Source organism: Coloeus monedula, assembly GCF_965178545.1.
Source record: "Coloeus monedula genome assembly, chromosome: 38".
Taxonomy (NCBI): Eukaryota; Metazoa; Chordata; class Aves; order Passeriformes; family Corvidae; genus Coloeus; species Coloeus monedula.
In genome coordinates this window covers 1,641,601-1,668,224 of record NC_138818.1, presented here as the reverse complement: position 1 = coordinate 1,668,224, position 26,624 = coordinate 1,641,601, and the positions used below count along the sequence as shown (strand labels likewise).

The 26,624-nt window shown below is 49.2% G+C and overlaps 1 long non-coding RNA gene across 1 annotated transcript; it reads right to left on the bottom strand.

Annotated features, from left to right (window-relative positions):
• Positions 1-11,468: 11,468 nt before the first annotated feature.
• LOC309584266 lies at positions 11,469-25,703 on the bottom strand. Its single transcript, XR_014227221.1, has 4 exons — positions 25,593-25,703; positions 25,024-25,131; positions 24,095-24,666; positions 11,469-12,089 (listed from the first exon to the last, which is right to left on the bottom strand). It is a non-coding gene; the product is annotated as an uncharacterized lncRNA (long non-coding RNA).
• Between the last annotated feature and the right edge of the window lie 921 nt (positions 25,704-26,624).

Below are 26,624 nucleotides of genomic sequence, written 5' to 3'. Positions count from 1 at the left end.
CCGACTTTGACAACCCTCATTTGACTTTGACCAAACGCCAGCTTTCGGTCTGACAATGGTACAATCTGTGGCATTGCAGTACGTGTCAACGGCCACTCAAACTGGTCCTTTAGATCGGTGGGTCAGAGATGCCAGAGTTCCATCACCTTCTGTAGTGTTATGTGAGGAAAGTTTTGATCTTGTGTCTTTGGAGTTTGTAAACTCCAGATTAGTTTATAAAGTTGGTATCCATTGGGGTAACACTGCGGAGTGCTTGGCTGTACTTCCTGAACCATATGAGTTCTTGCCCTCTGGGCCGGATCAGGAAGAAGAAATTGGGTGTGAAGCAAGAGAACCTGAGGAGCTATTAACACCTGAGGCTCCTCCCAGGACCAGCGAGGTCGTGACACTAACAGGAACTCCTGCTATGTCCGTTCCGGACAAAAATCCATCATGTCCATGCTATTTGACCCGGTTTACTAGGATGCTAGGGCTGGTCAACCATCTGAAAAAGGCCCATGGGCAGAAAAAGATCTGGTTTAGATGCACTAAATGTGGTAAGCAAAATCTTAAATACCACAATATTGCCTGTCATGTCCCTTGGTGCAAGGGTGATGCGTGTGTGGTTCCCACAGGCAGTTGGGTCTGTGAGGTTTGTTCCTGTGGTTTTGCTACCAAGATAGGACTGGGCCAGCACAAGAGACTGCAACATCCTCTTGTGCAAAATGTGGAATGGATTGTAGCCTCCCATTCTAAAGAGTCATCTTAACAGGTTGCGCATAAGAGAGTATGGACCGAAGAGGAGGAGGCTCTTCTGAGTCAGTTGGTGGTGAAGTATGCTGGTAGCAGGAACATCCAGAATCAGCTGATAGCGGAGCATATACCATCAAAGACGCCCAAGCAGATTAGTGATAAGAGACGCCTGCTGGAAAAAGGTCCCTCAAAGAAAGTTTGATCTATAGAAGGCAGAGAAATAGGGAGAGAAGAACCTCCCAAGTCTGCTGAAGGGCAAAGGACGCTTGATGCTCCACTATCATGATGCCATCAAGCTGAGGCTATCAGCCGGCAAATTCACCATGTGCCAGGAGGCCTTTGAGAAAGTATTGTGTGGGCAAGATCCACAGGTGGTGGTGAATGAGGTGTATGAGAAGTCTTGGGATAGCCTGAATAGGCTTAGCCATAAAGCGTCCAAGTCGCGAAGACCTCGTGGCCAGAAAGCATCCAAAACAACAACTAAGGGGATGCAGAAAAGAGCTTTGAAGGGTGGGAAATATCTAAGATATCAGAAACTGTTCCAGGTTCATAAAGGGAGGCTGGCACGGGTTATTCTGGATAACACGGAAGCCCTGCAATGCCAAATACCATTGGGCATTGTCCACAGCGCATTTAAAGAGATGGGAAACACTGGTTTGTTTTAATGGTCTTGAAAACTTCCTTGTATACAGGGAAGCAGATAACACCATGTTTCAGGACCTGATCACTGAGAAAGAGATTGGTAAGAACTTGAGTGAGATGTGTAAAACCTCCGCTCCTAGGCCAGATGGGATTACTCTGGGTCATCTTATTAAAAGAGACCCTAAGTTTTCCCAGTTGACAGAGATTTTCAACCTCTGGCTCGTTACCAGAACTATACTGGATGCACTATGGGACTGCCAGACAGTTTTGATACCCAAGTCTTCCGAGGAGGAGAGACTTGTTGATATCCATAACTGGAGACCTATCTCCATTTTGCTTCTGTGGTGTTCAGGTTATTTTCCAGGATCGCTATGGCGAGACTGGCCCGAGCATGCCCCATTAAGCCCAGACAACGGGGTTTTATTAGTGCTTCTGGTTGTTCTGAGAACCTGAAGCTGTTACAGCTTCTGGTTAAAAGTGCTAAACAGGAGCATCAAGATCTGAGGGTTGTGTTTGTGGATATAGTCAAGGCCTTTGACACTGTTTGTCACCAGCATATCATCACTGGTTTAGTTAAGAGGGGGGCTGATTCCCATGTGGTCCACCTGGTTAGTGAGATGTACAGAAACATCACGACGTACATTGTCACTAAGAATGGGAAAACAGACCCAATTAACATCTGCTCCGGTGTCAAGCAGGGCAAGCCCATGTCACCTTTGTTATTCACCCAGGCACTTGACCCTCTTCTGTGTAAACCTAAAGCAGAAGGCAAGGGGTTCCCTCATGGTGGGTTTAAACTTACGGCCACGGCCTTTGCTGATGATTTGGTGCTGCTGAGTGACTCCTGGGAAAGTATGTGTCATAACATCAAGGTTCTGGAGACCTTTTGCACCTTTACTGGTCTCTGGACACAAGGGGAGGAATGCCACAGCTTTTACATCAAGCTGACAAAAGACTCATATACCATCAATGATTGTCCTGCCCGGTGGATTAGTGGGTCTGCCCTGAACATGATCGACCCTGGGAGCTCAGAGAAATATCTAGGCACCCAGATTGACCCCTGGACCAATTCTGCCAATCCAGGCTTGCCTGGGAAACTAGAGGAATGGCTCCATCGGATTGGAGACACACCACTCAAAACTCTTCAGAAAGTTGATATACTCAGGACTTACCATTCCTAGACTGATATATCTGGCTGCCTATACCGAGGCAAGAGCTGGGCTCCTCGAATCCCTTGACCTGTTCATTAGGAGGATGGTCAAGGAGTGGCTTCACCTCCCATCAAGTACATGTGATGCCATCTTTTCCTCGAGGTTTAAGGGTGGAGGGCTAGGACTCATTAAATTGGCAGTGCTTATACCAAGTATACAAGCACGGAAATTGCGTAGGCTGGCTCAATCTTTGGATGGTGCTCTGGTTGCATTCTTGAAGGAACAACATCTAGAACTGGTATTTGAGAAATTATGGTTGAGAGCTGGTGGGGTAAAGGAGTCCATCCCACCAATTTGGGAGCCTATCCCTGAGACGGAATTTGTTGTAGAAGGAGGTGAAGTCTTGTCAGAGTGGGAGGCTCCCCGTTCCAGAACCTGCTTTCCAAGACCCTGTGATTGGCAGAAAGTTGAATTTAATAAATGGAAACATCTGGCTGCCAAGGGCCATGGTATGGAGAACTTTGAGAATGAGAACACCAGTAACGGCTGTCTGGTGCATTACCACAGTATTCCTCATAGAAAACTTGTAACTGTGATGCAATTAAGAGCTACACATGAATTCCTGGCAAAGGGTAGGCATGATGTTTGCGTTAGATCTTGCAGACACTGTGGCGCTGATTATGTAACAACCACCCATGCCATCGGGAACTGTCCAATTACTCAAGATGCCAGGATTAAAAGACACAATTCCATCTGTGAAACCCTTAGCTGTGAGGCTAACAGGGAGGATTGGACAGTGTTTTAGGAACCACACTTGAAGGATGATCAGAATGAATTGCAAAAGCCAGATTTGATCTTTGTTACAGAAGCAAAGGCATTTGTAGTGGACGTGACAGTGAGATATGAGCATAGTAATTCGTCTTCGAAAGAGGCTGCTGCTGAGAAGGCCAAAAAATATCAGCACCTTCTTGTTGGGGAGGATGAAAGTTTGGTAAGAAAGTTTCACAGGTATGTAGACTTGGCAGAAAGATCTGTGAATGTAGAAACTGGGGATGAGATAGAAATGGAAGCAAGTTTTGGTATAGAGTAAAAGATGTTTTGCTGAAACAGTGATCGCTGAGTAACTGAGAAGGCAAAGGTTGGAGATGAGTTGGAAGATTTTTAGGAGTAGGACAAAGGGATGTGACTACAAACAAAGACATGCTTTTCACCAAGTAAATAAGTCTCGAGAAGAGCATAAGTAAATAGAAAACATGTCTTTACCAAAAAGAGAGAGATGGCAGGCAAACAAGAAATGTCGATGCAGGAAGAAGAAAGGTCTGAGAATTTTCCACTATAAGCTTGAATTGTAACTTACTTTCTCTTGTGATTGGATAATAATGACTATAAAATGGTGCTGGTAGTAGTTATGATAGGCTACAGGCAAATGTAAAGGTACTGTGTATGGTGCTTATTGGTTGTTATGTGTTAAGATACTCTGCAAAGAAAAGCATATAATGCTTTGTAACTTGAACAGAAAGCGGCTTCAGGTATGCCTACAGCTGGAGCTGGCAGCTGTAGGGCTGGCTCTGGATACTCACTCCCTGAAATGCTGTAACTTCGCCTATGCAATAAACAGCTTTCAAGAGAGACGCCTGAAGTCCAGACATCCTTCGTGAAACTTTCTCCTATACCTTCTCCCACAAATTTGTGATCTTACAAATGCAACAGTCATTGAGTTTGTAGGTTTTCCCTCAGGAGCGCGGGGAAAATGGTATGAGAAGAACTCTGAATTGCTACAGGCCCTGGGACTCCCTAAAACGAGGCAGGGGAGGATTGCCCGAGCCCTAGCATCCAGAGCGCTCTTCTCTTCTGTTGACATAGTACATATATTTACTAGTAAAGCCCGACTGTGTGTACCTTTAAATAAATGAAGGCCCCTTCCCTGTGTGGTAAGAGCTGGACAGTGGAATTGGTTTTGGGTGGGAGGAGTTCATCCATCATACCATGTCTGGCCCATATTTGGGCATCAAATTCAAATTGGACCAGGTGGATGGGTCACCTTTACTTAACCTGGAATAGAAACATATAATTTAGATGTCTCTATGACTCGGGACGTGTGTTGCTAAATGGGCTCAGCTGCAGAGGTTGTACCTCCTCCCGGTCCCACCGGATGCCCTGTGTAGGGTAACTGAGTCAACCTCTGCCCCAGTGTGGGAGCATAGAATGCTCTCGCCCTACCCTGTGGCTTCACCACCCACTCGGTATACCGTTTCCAAAGGGGTGAAACAAACTCATGTGACTCATGACACTCTTGCTGGTGGTACATAAGACATGAGCTGTGAGCCCTTCACCCTCAGGGTGGTAGGTTAGGTAGGGTCGGGCAGTTGCTTGGAGGGTAGTGCTGCCATGACTTATGGGACCCTCCACCTTGGAGCCTGCTTTTGCCGTTCGCCTATCAGGGCCAGCTTGTGTGACCTCTATGTTGTGAGGGAGACATATGTCACTCAAGCAACTGTGCGACAGGGCCAAGGTGCATTCATGCCATAGAGGGCCACGTCACTGGTAGAGCAAGGCATGCCCTAATCTTGACAAGGATTGAGTCTCCAAACCAATTATGGGAATCTCGTTTGCCACACGCTGTGTGGCGTGTCTGATAACCCCGTCAAAACTTACTGATTGCAACTTAGGCGGATGGGCCACCTTCACTTAACACAGAACAGGTGCATGTACGTACGTGTATGCTCAATAAATGAGGGCACAGTTACTAACTGGGCTTAGCTGCGGAAGCCGCGCCTTCTCAAGGCCCCGCTGGATACCCTTTGTGGTAATGAAGTCGGCTTCCACCCCAGTGTGAGAGAGGGTATAATTGCTACCCCTCGCCATCGCTTGGACTCGCCACCCAGCGGTAGTTTCCCAAGCCTGCAGAAACAAATTGCTTGGCACACTTGTTTAACTGTCGCCCAGAGCCTTGTCCATGGGCTTAAGTTGGACACAGTTAGGAGTTTGGGTGAGGGCCAGCTGCTGACTTCGACTGCCCTCACTTATACCGTCATTACTGTTTGTTTGATTTGGACAATGGTGCAATCAATGGCTTTGTGGTACATTTGAACAGCTACTCAAAGTGACCCTTTAGATCTTAGGGTCACATCAGCCAATGTCATTCCATCTTTATCCCCTGCGTTGGGAGATGTTGGGCTCAATCTGGTGTGTCTGGAGTTTTTAAACTCCTCTATTTACTCTGAGGTTGGAATCCATCTGGTTAGTGTCTCGGAGGGATTGGCTGAGTTCCCAGAGCCATATGAGGCCTTGCCACCTCGGCCTGCTTGGGATGATGCATCAGTTTGGGCATGATTGAGGAGATATTGAGGAGCCCAAAACACCTGAGGCTCTCTCTGGGATCAGTGAGGTGGGACACCAGTTGGAACTCCTGTGGTGTCCGTCCCAGACAAAAATCCAGCTTGTCCACGCTGTTTTACCCAATATAATCAAATACTGGGGCTGATTGAACCTCTAAAGAGGACCCATGGGCTGAAAAAGATCTTTTTTAAGTGCTCTAAATGTGGTAAATGAAATCTTAAATACCACAGTATTGCCTGTCATGTCCCACGGTGCAAGGGGAATGTGTGTGGGGTTCCGATGGGTGACTGGCTCTGTGAGGTATGCCAGAAGGGGTTCTCTACCAAGACTGGCCTGGGCCAGCACAAGAGGTTGATGCATCCTCTTGTGAGAAACTTGGAAAGGATTGCTTCCTCCCATCCTATAGAGTCATCTGTGAGAGCAGCCCATAAAAAGGTATAGACTGAGGAGGAAGAGGCTCCTCTGTCTCAGTTGGTGATGAAGTATGCCGGTAACAGAAACATCAGTAAGTTGATTGCGGAGCATATTCCATCTAAGACGGCAAAGCAGATAAATGACAAGAGACACCTTCTCATGAAAGGTCCCTCCAATGTGGTTCAATCTGAAATCAAAAGCGAGTCTAATGTTGAGAGAAAAGAGCTCCCCCAGGTCACTGAATTGCCGAGAGAGGGACAGCTGAAGCTCCACTATTGTGATGTCACCAGGAAAGGGTCATAGCATGTAGATTTGCTAAGTGCCAGAGCGCCTTTGAGAAGATTTTGGATGGGCAAGATCCACAAGGGGTGGTGAATGATGCTTTTGAGAACTGTTTTGGTGGCCTGAGTAAGGCTCTGCCAGATTACAAAGGCGACCAGGGATCCAAAGTTGCAAAGGTCCCATGGTCAGCAAGCATCCAGAATGACAGCTAATTGGATGCAAAAGAGAACAAGGAAGAAAGAGAGCTTAGTTACTAACTGGGCTCAGCTGCAGAAGTCACATCTCCCTGTGGTCCCGCTGGATGCCTGCAAGGGTAACTAAGTCGACTTCTGCCCCAGTGTGAGCGAGGGTGTAGCGGCTACCCCTCCCTACTGTTTGGACTCACCACCCAAATAGTAGCCTCATGATTCGGTGTCACACAACTCATACGAGTCATGACATGAGCTGCTGACCCTTTGCCCAGGGGGTGGTGATCTGGATAAAGTCGGGCAGCTGCTCAAGGGGTAGCGCTGCCATGACTCTTGGAATCCCCCACTTTAGAGCAGGATATGCCAATCGCCTAGCCAGGGCCAGCTTGGTTGACCTCTGTGTTTTGAGGGAATCACATCAATCAAGCAACTGCACGCGCAAGGCCATCACTCTAATCCATCAGAACCTGGGTGTGTACGCCACTTGTTCCAACTACATGGGGGCAAGACTGGACCGGTTGCCGTATTCTGCCACCTGGATGCTCTGCACTGATTGCAACCCAGTGGCACCGAGTGCTGGAGACATGGTCTTGTACCAGAGCCCATCCATGCATACAGCTATACCCCAGACCGTTGGAAAGGGCATGCGCATCATGCCGTACAGGGCCACGTCCCTGGTAGTGCATGGCTATGCCCCGATCTGTGACCGATTAAGACTTCAAACCCTGATTGGGAAACTCGTTTTGCTGCATGCTGCAAGGTGTGTACCATGACGTCATCCATTTACCACCTCAATCTTGGGCCAAAATTTACTGATTTTGACCAAGGTGGACAGGCTACCTTCATTAAAGCCAGGAAAGTGTGTATTGTGATATGCTCAATAAATGGGAGCAGAGTTACTAACTGGGCTCAGCTGTGGAAGCCGCACCTTCTCAAGGCCCCGCCAGATACCCTTAGTGGTATCTAAGTTGGCTTCTGCCCCAGTGTGAGAGAGGGTGTACCCCTCCCTATTACTTGGACTCACCCCCCAGTGACAGCTTCACATCTTAGCTGAAACAAAATTGTTTGGTAACAGCTCTTATTGCTGTTGCCCAGAGCCTAGTCCATGGACTTGTGTTGGACACGGCAGTGTGGGAGAGAGCCTGCTGTCAACTTTGACTACCCTCACTTGGACTGACATCTATCTTTGACTGGTTTTGGAACAATGGTACAATCAATGAGATTGCTCTACGTATCAACGGCCACTCTGACTGACCCCTTAGATCTGAGGGTCAATACAGCTGATATTGTTACCTTTAACTGATACCTTTACCCTCCACACTGGCAGCTGAGAACCTCAATTTAGTATGTTTGGAGTTTGTTAATTCCACGATTGACTATGACAGTCATTGGGGAATTTGGGAGAGGTTTGCCAAGTACCCTGAGGCATATGAAGCCTTACCAAATAGGTCCACCCGGGATGGAGAAACTGAGTGCGTGCTTAAAGATCACAGAGACAAGGATGAGCCTGAAACATCTGCAGCTCTCCCTGGGACAAGCTCAGGCACGATACCGATCGATACACACGTGGTATCTGTTCCTGACAAAAATCCATCCTGTCCATCCTGTGATACCCGATTCAATTGGATGCTGGGGCTGACTGACCATCTAAAGAGAACCCACAGGAAAAGAAAGATCATCTTTAAGTGTCTCAAATGTGGTAAGGAAATCCAAAGTACCATGTTGGGGTGGGTCAGCCTGCTCTCAGGCTGAAACCATCAAATGTCAGTCACCAGAAGAGATCACTGAGGTCTAGGTTACCTCCCCCTGGGTGGCTCCCAATCCTAAATTACCTCCCCCTGTTCCAGAAAGTTCTCCCTTTTTTAGTTATTAATTGGTTCCCTGTTATGACTCCTGCCTCCCTGTTTTCCCCATTTGTTCTGAAAAACTGTATCCTCCCCTCTACTTGTACCCCATTGGTTGTTTTCCCTTTCCCTGCCTTACTCCACCCCGCCATAAAGGGGACTAGCCCGCGTCTCCTCGGGGCGTTTGCTGGTCCCTGGTCCCTCCTGCAAATAAACCTGTTGGAACTCACACCAGAAGCCCCTCCCACCTTCTTTGCCTCCGGGCAAACACCAGCCTGATCATCGGCTGCCCGACGTGTTTCCTCTGAGGAGGAGCCAGCGCACGCACCCATCTCACGCCGATTCCACTGAGCCGTCCAGCGAGGACGCTGTGGAGGCCAACGCTGCGTCCCCTCTGCCCGAGGGCACGCCGGGGCTTGTGGTGACAAACCCCCAGTGGCGTTAGGTTGGCGCACCGAAAAGGGACGACACACACGTGCGTTCCTGCATCGTCCTCGCTGCCAGGAGGCTGCGAGTGTCAGTGATTAGGAGCTGCCGATGCCTCTCGCGGCAGCGCGCTCTGTTTTAAAAGCCGCACTCCGAGAGGAGGCTGCCAACTCCTGCTAGGAGAGCAGCCTGTCCCAGAGGATCCCACCGTGCCTTTTTGTTTCCAGGACCGGATGCCTGTGTCTTCTTGTGAGTATTCTTGTGATTCCTGGCCCCTGGGAAATTATTTTTAATTTCTCCTTTTTGCCGGTGGTGGGTGAAGTTGAGGCTGAGGTTTAAGATGGGAGCTAAGCTTTCCCAGCCTCAGCGGGAGGTTTATCTCCAGGTTGGGGAGTCCCTGAAGAATTGTGGGTTAAAGTTATCAAAGGGGTTTTTGAAAAGGTTTGTGAAGTGGCTGTTCTTTTATTTTCCCCAGATGTCCCCTGCTAATTTGAAGTCAGCCACGTTTTGGCAATTTGTGGGGGACAAAATATTAGAATTAAACCAAAGGGGAGATCCCTCCGGAGAGAGGTTTCTCTACATGGTCTGGGCTTTGACAGATAAACACGAAGCTAATCAGAAAATAAAAGAAAAGCCCCAAATTCTCCCCAGTTCTTCCCAAGTCCCTCTTTCCCCCCCTCGCGTTCCTCATCCCACTACCCCTTCGTTGAAAAGACCGGGAGCTGTAAAATGCCCAGAGGCACAGGGCTGCCACCGTCTCCCTGACTCTCCTCAATCCTCTCAGCCGCCCTGCCAAAGTAGCTCTGGCCAGGCTGTTTCGGCTTCTACCCAAACCCTCTCTCCTATGCCCTCTTCCCCGGTTGTTCTCCCAAAAAGCAGTTCCCAGTTTTATTGCCCTGAAAATGATGGCGAAGGCTTTTCTTCGTCCACCGGTTTGTCCCCTTTCCCTGCTGTTCCTGCACTCCCCCAAAATCCTCTTGCCGCCCCTCCTCCTCGCCCTGTCCTGGCCCCGCCCCCTCCAAACATGAGGACTGTGAGCTCCTCCTTTGCGTCGGGTCCCGCCCCCTGCATCGGGAGTCCCCGCCCTTCCCGTGGCCACTCCTCTTTGTCCTCAGCCCCCACCTACTGGGAGGAGCCTTCTGGTTCCCGCGCCTCGTCTGCCGGTTCCCACGCTGTGGAAACCGGAACCGACGCCATCTTGAACCCGGAACCAGGAGCCTCCTCCGGTCCCTTCGCCGCTCCGGTTACTTATAACCGAGCTGGCGGCAACCCCATCTGGAAACCCTTGGACCCTGCTGGGCTCAAAGAACTTTGTAAAGCCCAGAAGGAGTTTGGGAGGGAGAGTCCATATTTCCGGAATCTCCTGCGGGCCACCCTCACTAATACAGTGTTGGTCCCAGCAGACCTCCAAAGCATTTTTTCCTGCTTGCTTTCTCCAGCCGAATTTGAGTTGTGGGATGATGGGTGGAGAAAGCAACTAAGAGAGGTCCTCCCAATCCTGTTGCAAGACCCTAATAACGCAGGGGTTTCCATGGACCACCTTACCGGTGAGGGGTTGCTTGCCAAGCCACAAGACCAGGCCCGAAACACCCCAGAGCCGGTCTTAAATGCTGTAAAACATGCAGTGGAGCAAGCATTTTTAATGATGCCCCCTAAATCGGCGCCTCTACTAAATTTTACTGAAATTCAGCAACTCCCAAATGAACCATTTATTGACTTAATTGACAAATTAAAATTAGTGGTGGAGAAGCAAGTGGAAGATACAAGAATTAGAGAAAGCATAATCACTCAAATAGCAAAAACTAATGCAAATGAACCTTGTAAGAGAGTGATTATGACCCTTCCACTTGATCCTCCACCAACATTAAAGCAGATGATTTGGCACTGCACAACCTTAGTTCCAATTGGCCAACCAAATTTAAAAATGAGGGGGAATGTGGTAGGAGCTGCGGGTGCTGCTGAGGCAACGGCACCTCAGGACAAGAGGATGACAAACAGAACCTGGACTTGTCACAGATGTGGCAAGCCAGGACATGTGGCCCGGAACTGTAGAGCTCCAGCCCCGATTAATCAAAGTTCCCGAGCTGTTTCCCCAGGGCAAGTAGCATCGCCCACTCCCATGGAGGTACGGCCAGGAAACTGAGGACCCAGCGCGGATCTGCAGCCCCGTGTGATCACATAAATAAAGAAGCCGCAACCAGAAAGACTGTGACTGCAGCCACTGCAACCACGATGGACTCTATCACACCTCAACGAGTCCTCGTGAGCTGCAAAGGACTGAAAGACTGCTGCTTGTTTGTTATAGGAGACACCATGCGTACACCACCAGAGATCTCAATAACACCAGAGATCGTCCAAGTAGGATCACAAGGACTCTTTACAATTAACATCCAATGTATTCACCCACCTTTCTTTCTTGCAGCTGGCCAGGTTCTTGCCCAGGCCATCCTCATGCCCAGAAGTTCACCAGATAACTACAACCCATCTGTCTTCTGGGCTGAGATGGTAGGGGAGGACAAGGCGATGCTAAGCGGCAAGATTTCATGCCATGGCTCGGACATCAGCCTAGCAAGGATGATGGACACGGGGGCAGATGTGATGGTCATCGCCTCCAACAACTGGCCGTCACATTGGGGGTTGCAACTGGCGGAAGGTATTGTTACGGGTGTGGGAGGATCTGTGGCTGCCCAGAGAAGCAGGATGCTTGTCCAGATTGAGGGTCCAGAGGGGCGGATTACAACAGTCCGTCCATTTGTTACTGACTCTGGGTTTACATTGTGGGGCAGGGATCTCATGTCTCAGTGGGGAGCCTAGGTTGAGATCCCATCTCAACCCTGGGATTTTTAGTAGGGGTCACTGTGGAGCGCCCCACCCAGAAATTGAATTGGCTCACCAATAAAAGGGTCTGGGTGGATCAGTGGCCTTTAAAAGGACACCAATTGAGAGCGCTCACTGCACTCGTGGAGGAGCAGCTGGGGAAGGGGAACATTGAGCCTTCCAACAGCGCTTGGAACTCCCCGGTCTTTGTGATCCGGAAGCCAGGGACAGACAAGTGGAGACTCCTTCACGACCTGCGGAAAATTAACGATGTCATTGAGGACATGGGACCCCTGCAGCCCGGAATGCCATCACCCTCTATGCTCCCTAGGCAGTGGAAGCTAGCAGTCATAGACATCAAGGACTGCTTCTTCCAGATCCCCCTGCATCCGGACGATGCACCCTGGTTTGCCTTCTCGGTGCCTTCCCTCAACCGAGAGGCTCCCATGCAGCGCTACCACTGGTGAGTTCTGCCGCAAGGCATGAAAAACTCGCCCACCATCTGCCAGTGGTATGTCGCTCGCACTCTGTCCCCTGTCCAGAAAAAGGCAGTTAGAGCTGTGATCCTACACTACATGGACGATGTTTTGGTGTGTGCGCCCACGCAGCAGTACCTGGACTGGACTCTGGGGGAGGTAATCAGGGCTTTAGAGGCTGATGGATTCGAAATCCATCCCAAAAAGGTCCAGAAGACCTCACCTTTTAAATATCTAGGACTCAAAATTGAGGAGCAGACAGTGGTGCCCCAACCATTAAAGATCAATGATAACCCCAAGACTCTGCAGGAACTCCATCAATTCTGCAGATCCATCAACTGGGTGAGGCAGCTCCTGGGACTGACGACTGAGGACCTTGCCCCTCTGTTCAACCTGCTTTGTGGGAACGAGGATCTCAAATCCCCGAGGCAGTTGACAGAAGAGGCAAGAAACTCCCTCATCAAAGTCCAGGAGGCACTGTCATCTCGCCAAGCCCATCGTTATGCCCCAGGTCTGCCCTTTCAATTTATAGTGTTGGGGAAAATGCCATACCTCCATGGGCTGGTTTTCCAGTGGGACAAGGTGCTGAGGGATCCCCTTCTGATTATTGAGTGGGTTTTCCTCTCGCACCAGCCATCCAAAAGTATTACCACGCCACAGGAGCTCATGGCTCAGTTGGTGATAAAGGCTAGGTCTCGCCTCCGTACCCTTGTGGGGTGTGATTTCACATATGTTTACCTGCCACTAACAACCAATGCACTGGACCATCTCCTTCAAAACAACAATCATCTCCAATTTGCCTTTGATAGTTATTCGGGACAAATATCGGCTCACAACCCAAAACACAAATTGTTCAATTCGGCCTTTAAATTAATTCCAAAAGAAATTCAGAGTCGTGAACCCCTCAATGCCCTGACGATCTTTATGGATGGTTCTGGGGCATCTCACAAGTCTGTCATCGTTTGGAGGAATCCTTGCACTCAGAAGTGGGAGTCTGATGTGCAGGTGGTCGAAGGATCACTGTAGGTTGCGGAGCTTGCCACAGTGGTCAGAGCATTTGAGCGGTTCAACGAACCTTTTAATTTGGTAACAGATTCCGCATATGTAGCAGGAGTGGTGTCCAGAGCAGAAAGAGCATCACTCAGAGAGGTGGCAAATCCAAAAATCTATAAATTGCTTTCAAAGCTAATCCAAATTGCCTCCCACCGAAAGCAACCCTTTTACGTAATGCATGTGAGGTCACACACTGACCTGCCAGGATTTATTGCCGAAGGGAACAGGAGAGCAGATGCCCTAGCTATGCCCGTTGAGCTAGCGAATCTGCCTTAGAGATTCCAGCAAGCCCAGCTGAGCCATGCAATGTTCCATCAAAATGCTCCAGCTCTCGTCCGGATGTTCCACCTCACTAGAGACCAGGCAAAAGCCATTGTGGAGACATGCCCCAACTGCCAAAAACATCAGCTTCCATCACTAGGTCAGGGGGTTAACCCCCGAGGCCTAGGCAGTTGTGAGGTATGGCAAACAGATGTCACCCACTTCCCCCAATTTGGCTGCCGGAAATATATTCACGTTTCCGTGGATACTTTTTCTGGTGCAACCTTTGCCTCAGCCCACCGTGGAGAGAGGGCCAAAGATGTCATCAACCACCTAGTCCAGGCCTTCGCTGTGTTGGGGACACCAAATAAATTAAAAACTGACAATGGCCCTGCGTACACCTCTGCAGAGTTAAACAGATTCATGAGGGAGTGGGGTGTGAATCACATCACTGGCATCCCTCACTCACCCACAGGCCAAGCCATCGTGGAGAGGAAACATCAGACACTAAAAAGACTGCTTGAACAACAAAAGGGTGGCAGTGAGATCGCTGCCCCCACCATAAGACTGTCCAAAGCGTTGTTCACTTTGAACTTTTTAAACTGTTCCTATGAGGAACCTGATCCTCCCATCATGAGACACTTCACAAACTCTGCCAAACATAAACTGACTGAGAGCCCTGAGGTTCTAATAAAGGACCCTGACACTTTACAGATATGTGGCCCATACCCCCTAGTCACCCAGGGTAGAGGCTACAGGTGTGTTTCAACCCCAGAAGGACCTAAATGACCTGGAAATGACCTAAATCCCTGGAAAGTGGATCAAACCTTTCTTAACAAAGACATCAAAACCAAAGCAGCCTGAAAACACAGTAGCAACTGCCTGGAAAAGGAGGAGAAACAAGACCTCCTGAATAAACAAGAAATTCTCCTCCCAGGCTGCAAAGACAAACATTCCCTTTCCCACCTTCTCTATTGTGTTTCCCTCCCCTAAGTGGCCCTTTGTTCTGAAAGAGGGGGAGTCCAAGGGAGCCATTGTTATTTAAGTTAATTGTATTTGTATTAATTTTATTTACGTTACACTGTCCCTAAAGTTATCTCCCATAACTGCGTGATGACATCCTACATGCTGCTGTCCCACCTGCTGCTGCAGCTCCTCCTGTACACTGGGAGCTCCAGTAGCCAGATCCCTTCAGTTATCAAGGACATTGTATGGGGTTTCCTTATGGAGTTGTTAATTTTATTAGCCCTTCCCATGTTTAAGTGTTTGGTTTTGAAATCCCTTAAGCCTTTCCCCTCATTTCAATGTAATAAAGAAGGGGGAGATGTTGGGGTGGGTCAGCCTGCTCTCGGGCTGAAACCATCAAATGTCAGTCACCAGAAGAGATCACTGAGGTCTAGGTTACCTCCCCCTGGGTGGCTCCCAATCCTAAATTACCTCCCCCTGTTCCAGAAAGTTCTCCCTTTTTTAGTTATTAATTGGTTCCCTGTTATGACTCCTGCCTCCCTGTTTTCCCCATTTGTTCTGAAAAACTGTATCCTCCCCTCTACTTGTACCCCATTGGTTGTTTTCCCTTTCCCTGCCTTACTCCACCCCGCCATAAAGGGGACTAGCCTGCGTCTCCTCGGGGCTTTTGCTGGTCCCTGGTCCCTCCTGCAAATAAACCTGTTGGAACTCACACCAGAAGCCCCTCCCACCTTCTTTGCCTCCGGGCAAACACCAGCCTGATCATCGGCTGCCCGACGTGTTTCCTCTGAGGAGGAGCCAGCGCACGCACCCATCTCACGCCGATTCCACTGAGCCGTCCAGCGAGGACGCTGTGGAGGCCAACGCTGCGTCCCCTCTGCCCGAGGGCACGCCGGGGCTTGTGGTGACAAGCCCCCAGTTGCGTTCGTACCACAGTATCTCCTGCCACTTCCCACAGTGCAAAGGAAATGTGGAAGTAGTCCCAAAGGGTGACTGGATCTGTGAAGTATGCCAGAAGGCCTTCTCTACCAAGATTGGCTTGGGACAGCACAAGAGGCTGGCGCATCCTCTTATAAGGAACCTGGAAGGAATTGCTGCCCCCCATCCAAAGGAAACATCGGTTAGAGGAGCCCACCAAAAGGTATGGACTGAGGAGGAAGAGGCTCTTCTGAGACAATTACTGATAAAGTATGATGGTAACATCAATAACTTAACTGCAGAGCATATTCCATCTAAAATGGCAAAGCAGGTATGTGATAAAAGATGTCTTCTAAAAGTTCCCTCTAAAGCTGTTCAACCTGATATAGATGGCTAATGGTCCTAATGTGGGGAGAGGAGAACATCCCCCATCTCCCAAATTGCTGATAGAGGGACTGCTATGGCTCCATTATTCATGGGCCTTGAATCCTTCCCTTCACAGAAGGAAGCAGATAACACCACTTGTAAAGCCCTGATTATTGAGAAAGAAGTGGAAAAGAATATCAAAGAGATGAGGAGGAACTCTGCTCCGGGGCCACACGGGATTACGTTGGGCCGTCTTGTCAAAATTCATCCCAGGTATTCCCTATTGATGGAGATCTTCAATTTATGGCTCGTAACCAGAACTCTTCCTGCTGCCCTGAATGAATGCTGGTCAATCTTGACCCCCAAGTCTATCGATATGGATAGGCTTAATGACATCAATAACTGGAGGCCTACCACCATTGCTTCTATGGTGTTTAGGTTATTTTCCAGGACTTTAACAGCAAGATTGACCAAAGCATGTCCCATAAACCCCAGACAAAGGGGATTTATACATGCAGCAGGATGTTCTGAGAATCTGAAGTTGTTACAACTTACTGTCAAACATGCAAAAAAGGAGCACAAAGAGTTTGGGATTGTTTTCGTGGACATTGTGAAAGCTTTTGACACCGTATATCATCAGCATATTATCATGAGTCTGATGCAGAGAGGGGTTGACCCCCACGTTAAACATCTTGTTGGCAAAATTTTACGGACATCGACACCAAAAAGGAAAAGACAAATCCTTTTAAGTGTCAAACAGGGCGATCCAATGTCACCCTTATTATTCAACCTGGTGCTTGGCCCTCTATTATGTAAATTGGAGAATCTTGGTGAAGGCAACTGTCAAGGAAGTTTCAAAGATACCCCCATGGCCTTCGCTGATAATTTAGTGTTATTGAATGACTCCTGGGAAGGTATGTGTACGAACATCAAGATCCTAGAGACCTTTTGCCATCTAACTGGTCTCAAGACACAGGGGGAGAAGTGTCATGGCTTTTACACCAAGCCAACTAAAGACTCTCCTTATACCATCAATGACTGTCCAGTATGGATGATAAATAGCATCCCCCTTAATATGATTGACCTTGGCCACTCTGAGAAATATCTTGGTTTACAGATTGATCCCTGGACTGGTATAGCAGATACAGGTTTATCCAAAACACCAGAAATTAGCTCTGTCGGATTGCTGACACACCACTAAAGCCTCTTCAGAATATCAATATACTGAAAACTTATAGCATCCAGAGATTGGTACACCTTGCCCACCACACCAAAGTAAAAGTTGGGCTCCTCAAATCCCCTGACTTGTTAATTCAATCTTTTGTCAAGGAATACCTTCATCTTGCACCAAACATCTGTGATGCTATCTTGTACTCGGATTGTAAAGATGGTGGTCTGGGTTTCTTCAAGTTGGTGGCGCTTCTTCCAAGTATACAAGCACGGAGATTGCATAGACATAAAGAGCTAAAGAGAATATCCCACCAATTTGGAAGCCTATTCCATTACCAGAAGGTATCCCTGCTGAGGGTGAAGATGCATCTGAACGGGAGGTTGCCGTTCCAAAGATCCACTGCCCAAGACCTTGTAACTGACAGAAACATGAATACAGTAAGTGGAAGCAACTGTTATTCCAAGGCCACGGTATTGAGAACTTTGAAAATGGTAATATCAGTAATTGGTGGATAGCAAGGTAGAGAGGAATACCTCACAGAAAATTGATAACTGCGCTACAACTGAGAGCCAATGCCTTCCCCATTTGAGGGTTCCTGGCCAGGGGTAGGCAAAATGAATGTGTGAAAACCTGTAGACATTGTGGCACTGGTAATGAAACACCAGCCCATATTATTGGGAATTGTCCAATACCTCAAGAGGTCAGGATTAAAAGACACAATTCCATCTGTGAGATGCTTAGCTGCGAGGCTAAAAAGAAGAATTGGACTGTATTCCACGAGCAGCGTATCAGAGATGAGAACAACGAGTTATACAAGCCAGATCTGATCTTTTTTAAAGGAGAGGCATTCGTGCTGGACATGATGGTCAAATACCAGCACTCCAACTCATCCTTGAAAGATGCTGCCAGTGAGAAGGTCAAGAAATATTAGCAACTTCACAGACAAGTTCAAGATCTTAAAAATGCAGCAGACATTGAATTCATGGGCTTTCCTGTAGGAGCGCAAGGAAAGTGGTACGAGAAAAACTCTGAGTTGCTACTGGCCCTAGGTTTCTCTAAGAAGAGGCAAGAGAAGACTGCCTGGGCCCTGGCATCCACAGCGCTCCTCTCTTCCACTGACATCGTTCATATGTTTGCGAGCAAAGCTCAATCGTTTCTGTTGATGGAACATGGAACATAAATACGGCTGAATGGCATTGCTGGACAGTGCGTAGGACACATGAGAACAATACAATTCTGCCAATTGTCCTGTGTCGCCCACTGCCCGTATTTGGGATAAATTTAACGATCTGGACCAGGTGGATGGGCCACCTATACTTAACCCAGAAAAGAAACGTATAATCATATATGTGAAAGGAATGGGAGGGATTTATCTCTACAAACAAACTGTGGGTCTGCTGGTGGATAAAGCCAGATATTGAGAGATGGGAGGAACCATAAATTCCATAGGAATTCCACTGATTGACACAAACTGTTACTCACCCAAGGCTGTGCTAAATCCCTGGATTTAGAGAAAAAGAACAGAGACACAAGGAAAAGAAAAGGGGGGGTATACATTAGAATGGGGTCTGTATTAGGTGATTCGGGAGGTCTGTACCTCTCAAGTACCTCAGCCAATGGGGAAAGAGAGAGGGAAATGTGGCTGGAAAATTAGGATAAAAAGGAGGCTGCGTCCTCTATCAGTCTGAGAGACCCATGGGAAATGCCCATGACCTCTCTCTTTATTCAAATAAAGTAACATGACTCCTTTATCTCCTTTTTGGACATAAACCTCTGGTGTTTGTGGATTAATTTTCCTGACATATGTTTAGTAAGAAACCATGAAGGTGTTCCTGGAGTTAAGATCAAATGGAACAAGCGTATAAGAAACTGTGGACTCAAGATGGAGGAGACAGAGAAAAGATACTGTCAATTTGGGAGACCAAAACGGTGACTGAACCAATTGGCTTGTATAGTGCAGACATAACTTTGGAGTGGGAAGCACCGTCTTTAAAAAGCCAATTTCCTAAACCATGCAATTGGCAAAAAAATTGAATTCAATAAATGGACTAAGTTATTGTCCCAGGACTGCGGAATCACAAATTTTGAAGGAGATAAAATTAGCAATAATTGGCTGCAAAATAATAGACGCATACCTCACAGGAAGCTCCTTTCAGCATTACAGCTGAGAGAGAATGTCTACCCCATGAGAGAATTTTTAGCCAGGGGTAGACAGGACCAATACCTCAAGGCAAGCAGACACTGCAAGGCGGACAATGAAACTTGCACCCACATCATTGGCGACTGCCCAGTTACACAGGATGCTAGGATTAAGAGGCACAGTTACATCGGCGAGGTGCTGTCTGAAGAGGCGAAGAAGAAGGACGGGGTAGTGTTTCAGGAACCGCATATAAGCGATAACAACAAAGAGTTATATAAACCTAATCTGGTACTGGCAAAGGTCGCCCAGGCATTTGTCGTGGATGTGACAGTGCAGTAGGAATCAGCCAAAACATCGCCGGAAGAAGCCACTCCTGAGCAAGTGAACAAGTACAAACACCTGGAGAAAGAGGTATGAGAACTTACCAATGCAAAGGACGTTGTGTATGAGGGCGTAGTTACAAACTGGGCATCGCTGCAGAGGTCGCACCTCCTTGTGGTCCCACTGAAAACGCTGCGAAGGGTAATGAACCTGACCTCTGCCCCAGCAAGTTATTGTTGGAATCATCAGCCAACAATAGCCCCAAAATCAGTGAAACAAATTTAAGGTAAGAGCTGTGGAGCTTTTTACCCAAAACCTAGCCCACGGGTTTGTGCTGGCCAAAGATCAGCAAGTGGTTGGGGGTCCACCACCAATCTAATACTTCCTCTCCTTAATTTGCTACAAACTAAAATTCCGGATCCGTAAAATGGGGCCATCGATACGCTTATTCCAGGTATTGACCAGCACCCCGACCAGCCCTTCTGACTGGGTAGACTGGGGCCTAGCAATTTAAAACTAGACCCCTTGTCTAACACTGAAGGAGACCTGTTGTCTGCAAATTTACCATCTGCCCCCCAAGATTTGGTGGAAAATGAAAATGAACTGGTGGTGTTGGAGTTTTGTAACTAGGGAGTGTCTGAAACGAATGAATGTGTTCATTTTTCCACAAGTTGGGAGGGTTTGAACAGGCTGCCAGAGGTGTACAAACGTCTTACACCTCATCTGAGTGCGAGAGAAGACAGCTGTCTCCTGAAGACCAGCAAGTTGTTTGTACTTAACAATGGGGAAAAAAGCAGCGAGGAAAAGACAGAAAGCACATCAGAAACATCACCTCCCGAGCCAGAGAACAACACGCCAGCAAAATCCCCACCCGTCCCAGGGAACAGCGTGAATCGGACACCGGAGGACATTCCAACAGTGATGATTCCCGACAAAAATCCACCATGTCCATGCTGTGGAACCCGGGTGGACCATGTGTTGGGCTTAATTAAACACCTGAAAGGAGCCCACAGGAAAAGGAGGATTCGGTTTCAATGTGCTACATGAGGGAGGGAAAACAGTAACTATCAGTAACTACTGCTAGTCGTTTTCCTAAATGCAGGGCAACAGCTGAAACAGCTCCAGCAGGCCAGTGGATCTGTGAGGTTTGCAGCCGTGACTTCAAAACAGAAATTGGCCTGGGACAACACAAAAGATTGGCACACCCGATTGTCAGAAATCAGGAAAGGATTGTTGCTTCCCACCCGAATGAGACCTCTGCCCGAGGAGCTCACAAAAGGTGTTGAACCAAGGAGGAAGAACATCTGCTGCTAAGGTTAGAGGCTCAGTTTTGGCAAAACAAGAACATCAATAAACTCTTAGCCAAACACATTCCATCCAAGACAGCAAAGCAAATCAGTGACAAAAGGAGATTGCTGCCCCAGGAACCAGCTGTGGGCATGGGAACAGAACCTGGGATGAGTCATCACCCAGATAATGAGGAGGAACAGCTGGGGAACATCAACCAGCAGAGGGAGGGGCAGCTGCAGGCCCATTAGCAGAGAACTCTGGGTGAATGGCTTTCAGCTGGGAAACTCAACACCTTCCCACAGGCATTCCAGCAGTTACTTCATGGCCACGAGATGACATCACTGGTCAATGAGTCAGGGCAGGACTGCTTCGGGATGCCTCCATATGATAAGCCAGAGAAGAACATCAACCCAAGATAAGAACAAAAGGAAGACCCAGGAAAGAAACTCAAGAAGATCTGTCAGGGAGCAATCAAGAGAGGTAATTACCTGCACTTCCAGCGCCTGTTCCATCTAGATAGGGGGAAATTAGCCAAGATTACTCTGGATGATGTTGAATGTTTGTCCTGTGACATGCCACCCCAAGAAATTTATTCAGCATTTAAAGCCAGATGGGAAACACCTGCCAAGTTCAAGAGCCTTGGGAACTTCCAAATTAAAGCTGACAACAGCGCTTTCAGGGACTTTATTATGGCTAAAGAAATTGAGAAGAATGTGCAGGAAATTAGCAAAAATTCGGCTCCTGGTCCAGATGGGATTACCCTAAGGGACCTCAAGGAGATGTACCCCAAGTTCTCCCAGACCATGGAGATAGTCAACCTTTGGCTAACATCAGATAAAAATCCCAGACATGGTGAGGGGATGCAGGACTGTGTTAATACCAAAGTCAGCCAAACCGGATTGTTTAAAGGACACTGATAACTGGAGACCCATCACAATCGATTCCATCTCGTTAAGACTGTTCTCCAGAATAATGAGAGCAAGGTTGACTAAGGCATGCTCCCTCAACCCAAGGCAAAGTGGCTTTATAAGAGCAGCGGAATCCTCTGAAAACTGGAAACTCCTACGAACAATAATTCCATCTGCCAAAAGAGAATACAGACCGCTGGGTGTCGTATTCATGGGCATTGCTAAGGCTTTTGACACCGTGAGCCACCAGCACATTCTACATGGTCTGCAGCACAGGGAAGCGGACCCCCATGTCACCAGACTGGTGAGCAATATGTATGAGAACATCCATACCTATCATCACATTAAAACCTGTTCAGAAAATGGACATTCCAAACAAATAGACACCATCCCTACACTAATATACTTGGCAGACCACAAGGATGCAAAGCAGGGCTCCTTGAATCCCCTGACCTACAAATTCAATCGACTGTCAAGGAATGGCTACACTTCACACCATGCACACATGATGCCGTCCTGTACTCCAGCATGAAGGATGGAGGTTTGGGTATCACCAAACTGATGGGCCTCAATCCAAGTATACGGGCCCAAAGATTACGTCGACTTGCCCAATTGTCGGATGATGCCTTAAGATTGTTCCTGAAAGAAGAATGCTCCGATCAAATCTACAGGAAATTATGGATAACAGCTGGAGGAGATAAAGAAAAGATCCTGTCCATATGGGAGCCTAAACCTAAGACGGAACTGCTGGATGGTGCAGGTGATGACACAACATCAGAATGGGAAGTAGCTACTCCGAAAACTCAGTATCTGCGACCATGTAACCGGAGGAAACAGGAATTTACTAAAGGGAAACAGCTGGTATCCCAGGGCCCTAGTGTTACAAACTTTGAGGAGGGTAACATCAGCAATTTCTGGATCTTTAGATACAGAGGCATACCTGACAGAAAAGTAATAACAGCATTGCAGCTGAGAGCCAATTGTCTACACCACAAGAGAGTTCCTTCCTGGCAAGAGGAAGACAAGATCAGTGTGCCAAAAGCTGCAGGCACTGCAAGGCTGAAAATGAAACGTGCTCCCACATCATCAGAAACTGTGCAGTAACACAAAATGGCAGGATTAAAAGACACAACTACATCTGTGACATGTTGATCAACAAAGCTACAAAGGAGGATTGGACAGTGTTACAAGAGCCACATGTGAGGGATGACAACGGCAAAATGTACAAACCAGACCTGATCTTTGTAAGAGAAAAACAGGCATTGGTGATGGAGGTGACAATCAAATGTGAACGCACTGAAGCATCTTTACAGGAAGCTGCAACTGGAAAAGTGAGAAAATATCAACATCTTCATGAACACATTCAGGAACTCACCAATGCAGGAGATATCAAGTTTGGGGGCTTTCCCGCTGGAGAGTGGCGCAAGTGGTTCTATGGAACAAATGAGCTCCTAGAGGCCCTGGGTCTCTCCAAAACAAGGCGGGAGAAGACTGCCTGGGCCCTGGCCTCCAGAGCACTCCTCACCTCCGCTGATATTGTTCATATCTTTGCAAGCAAGACTGGCTCGGTTGCATAGAGTTGTTATTGCTTATGCTAATTAAAAAAAAAAAGTTAAATCCTGATGGTACATAAGGACAGTGGGAATGACACAATTCTTCCAAGGATGTAGCATTGTGTTTCACCCACTTTTGAGACAAAATTCTACTGATTTGGACCATGGTGGATGGGCCACTTATACTTAACCCAGAAAAGGAACATATATGAAAATAAATGCTCAGTAAATAGCCAAATGCCTCATCATCTAATTAGTGATGTGAATGAATGGATCAATGAGATTCCCACTGTCCCTACTTACTATCCAGAGAAACCACAGCCAAGGGAACAGGCTTGGCAGAAGCAACACGGAAAGAAGACCCTGTTGAGCTTGACTCTGCTCTGGCGCTCTGACGAGACATGAGAGGTGTGGAATAAGTGGGAGGCGTGGTGCACACTTGGCAGTGTTGGGTGACCCGCCCACTGGTGTCCCAGCCATCGGTGAAATACCACTACTCTGATTGTTCTGGTGAGCACACCTGGCCTCCTGGGTAGAGGAGGGAAGGCTCCCCATGCCGGCAGCAGTCAGACCGTGTCTGAGACCCCAGTGGGGAGACCTGGCCTTCCGTGACCACACTTGGCATGCTGGGGACACGGGGTACACCTGGTCCCCTGTTCCAGTGGGGAGATGTGGCATCTCATCCCAGTGGAGGGCACACCTGCTTCCTGTGACCAGACTTGGCCAGTGGGAGACAGGAGTGTTTCCCAGGCCTGGGTACCGCTGTGGTCCCTGCTGACTCAGTGCCTGAGCAGGTCCCAGTGAGCCCTAGCACATGTTCCTCCCCCCACCCTTACCTCCCTGAACCACCAGCCCATGGTGACATCAGAGTTGTCTCCAGCCTGCTCAAAAGTAGAGAGATCACAGACAGGCACCCACGCTGACATCTCAAGTCTCTCTGGGCTGCTAAAGAGAAGTGAGGTCACAGGGCCTCCATGGTGACATGCCAGGGCTCTTAAATCTTCCACAGACTTGAGAGGTCACGGACAGTCACAGTGGCTGCATGGTGAGAACACTACAGTCTCTAGGTGCTCAGGAGCCCATTTGGCACAGGCACTCACTGAGGTTCTGTGGTGACATCCCAGTGGTCTCTATGCTCCTAAAGAACACTGAGGTCACAGGCAATCCCAGGGGTTCCATGGCGACATCCCAGGAGTCTCCCATCTGCCAAACTGCACTGACTTCACACGCTGTCACAGGGTCTCAATGGCAACGTAACAGGTGTCTCCAGGCTGCTGAGCAGATGTGATGTCACAGGCTCTCACAGGGGTTCCACAGTGACATCCTAGGTGTCTCCATGCTGCTGAAAAGCTGTAATGTCACAGGCACTCACAGCGGCTCTACGGTGACATTCTGAGGGTGTCGAAGGCTGCAAAAGAGCCATGAGGTCACACGCTGTTACAGGGACTCCATAGGGACATCCCCCCAGGTGTCTCCAGGCTGCTAAAAAGGTTCTTCCTCACAGACACCCAGAAGTGTTCCATTGTGACATCCCAGTGCTCCTAAAGAACACTGAGGTCACAGGCAATGACAGCAGCTTTGTACTGACATCCCATGTGTCTCTAGGCTGCTAAAGAGCTCTGACGTCACCGGCAGTGACAACGGCTCCATGGGGACATGCCAGGTTTCTCTAAACTGCTGAAGAGCAGTCAGGTCAAAGGCCCTCCCAAGGCTTCCATCCTCACATTCCAAAGGGAGCCAGGTTTTTAAAGAGCCCTGAGCTCACCTGCACTCACACGGCTTCCATGGTGACATCGCAGGGCTCTCTGGGCCTTCTAAGGAGCCCTGACAGTGACAGACGCTCCACGGTCACATCCTAGAAGACTCTGGGCTGCTAAAGACAGGTCAGGAGCAGTCACAGGCACTCCATGGTGACATCCCAAGGCTCTTTAATCTCCCTCCTCTCTCTGTCACCGCCACCACCGCCACCACCCCTCTCCTGCGCCTCACCACTCCGCGCTGCTCCCGGGGAGAGAAGGAGGGAGTCTTTAGGAGCCGCCGGAGTTCCTGCCTCCCGCCCCGCCCCCGGACAGGCAGCAGCGTGAGCTCTCTAAGCCCGGGGCCCGGGTCTCTAAACCCGCCGTGCCCCTGCCCCGCCTCCCGCCTTCATTTCTGCATCGCTCCGTCGCCCCGCTGCGCTCCTGCTCGCCCCCGCCGCGGGATGAAGAAGAAGCGGGGGACCGTGGGAAAAACGCCGTAAAACCAAAAGACTCCAAGCGACCCAGCCAGAAATCTTTTCGCAAAGAGACGCCGCGCAGCCCCCCGCCACCACCCGCAGCCCGTGCCCAGCCTCACCCGTGCCCGGCTTCCCCTGCTCGCCCAACGCGCCCGCTGCCCCCGCGCAGCCTCCTCCTCTCCCGGCCGCCGCCGCCGCCAGCCGCGCCTGGGACCCCGGGCGGCGGCGGGAAAAGCCTTTCCCGTGCTGCTCCGCGCCACCGCCGAGCCTGAGCGGGGAGGGCGGGGCGGCCTGGGCCGCGCGCGGGCCCTGCGAGGCGGCGCGGGGAGCGAGGGGAAAACAGAAGGAAGGAAAGAAATGCAGAAGGAAAAGCGGCCTGGGCTGGTGCAAAAGGGAAACAACCAACTACCACGCTCCCCTCTAAGACCCCTCCCCATACCCGCACCTCCGCCTCCCGCGCCGAAAAATAAACCACCCCGCAACAGAAACACAAAATTACCTCCTCTCACCTCGCGGAACCAAAGCCGAAAGCCGGCCAAGGGCGCCCGGCCCTGCGCTCTCGCGGCGGGCGGGGGAACTCGCGCCGGGGCCGGTGGCTTGGGGCCGGGCTCGGCCGCCCCGACGCGATCCCCGCCGGCCGGGCTGTGTGTGGGGGCCGTGTGGGCTCTGGGGCAGCGGGGCCGTGGCGGCGCAGGCGGAGCGAAGGTGCTGATAGTGAGGCAAAACATTTGCAGAGAAGCTGCTAAAGTGCCCTGAAGGCCTCTGCCAGCCAGTCAATCCCTTTAGACTGTAAAAGTGCAGTCCTCTTTGCTAGGGTAGGTTCTTCTAAAATCTTCCTCCTTGGAGTATGTGGAGGTTCCTTCCTGGCAGTGACGCCCACCAAGGCTACTGCTGGAGGTGAAGAGAAAGAGAGCTGCCACGAGTGTTGGTGTGGGGAGTTACATCGAGCTCTACTTCATAACTGTTTCTCTTTGCTTGCTGAAAGATGACTGCTTCCCTACTGCTTTAATAGAGTGCACTCTATTGTGCTCTACTGTACACTGCCAGGAGCAGGTTTGGATTTTCTCCTGTGTAGTCAATAATTGCGATCGAGTCCTTTGTGTCAAATCATTTCTCCTACTGAATAATTTGTTTTCTATACATTGATCTGT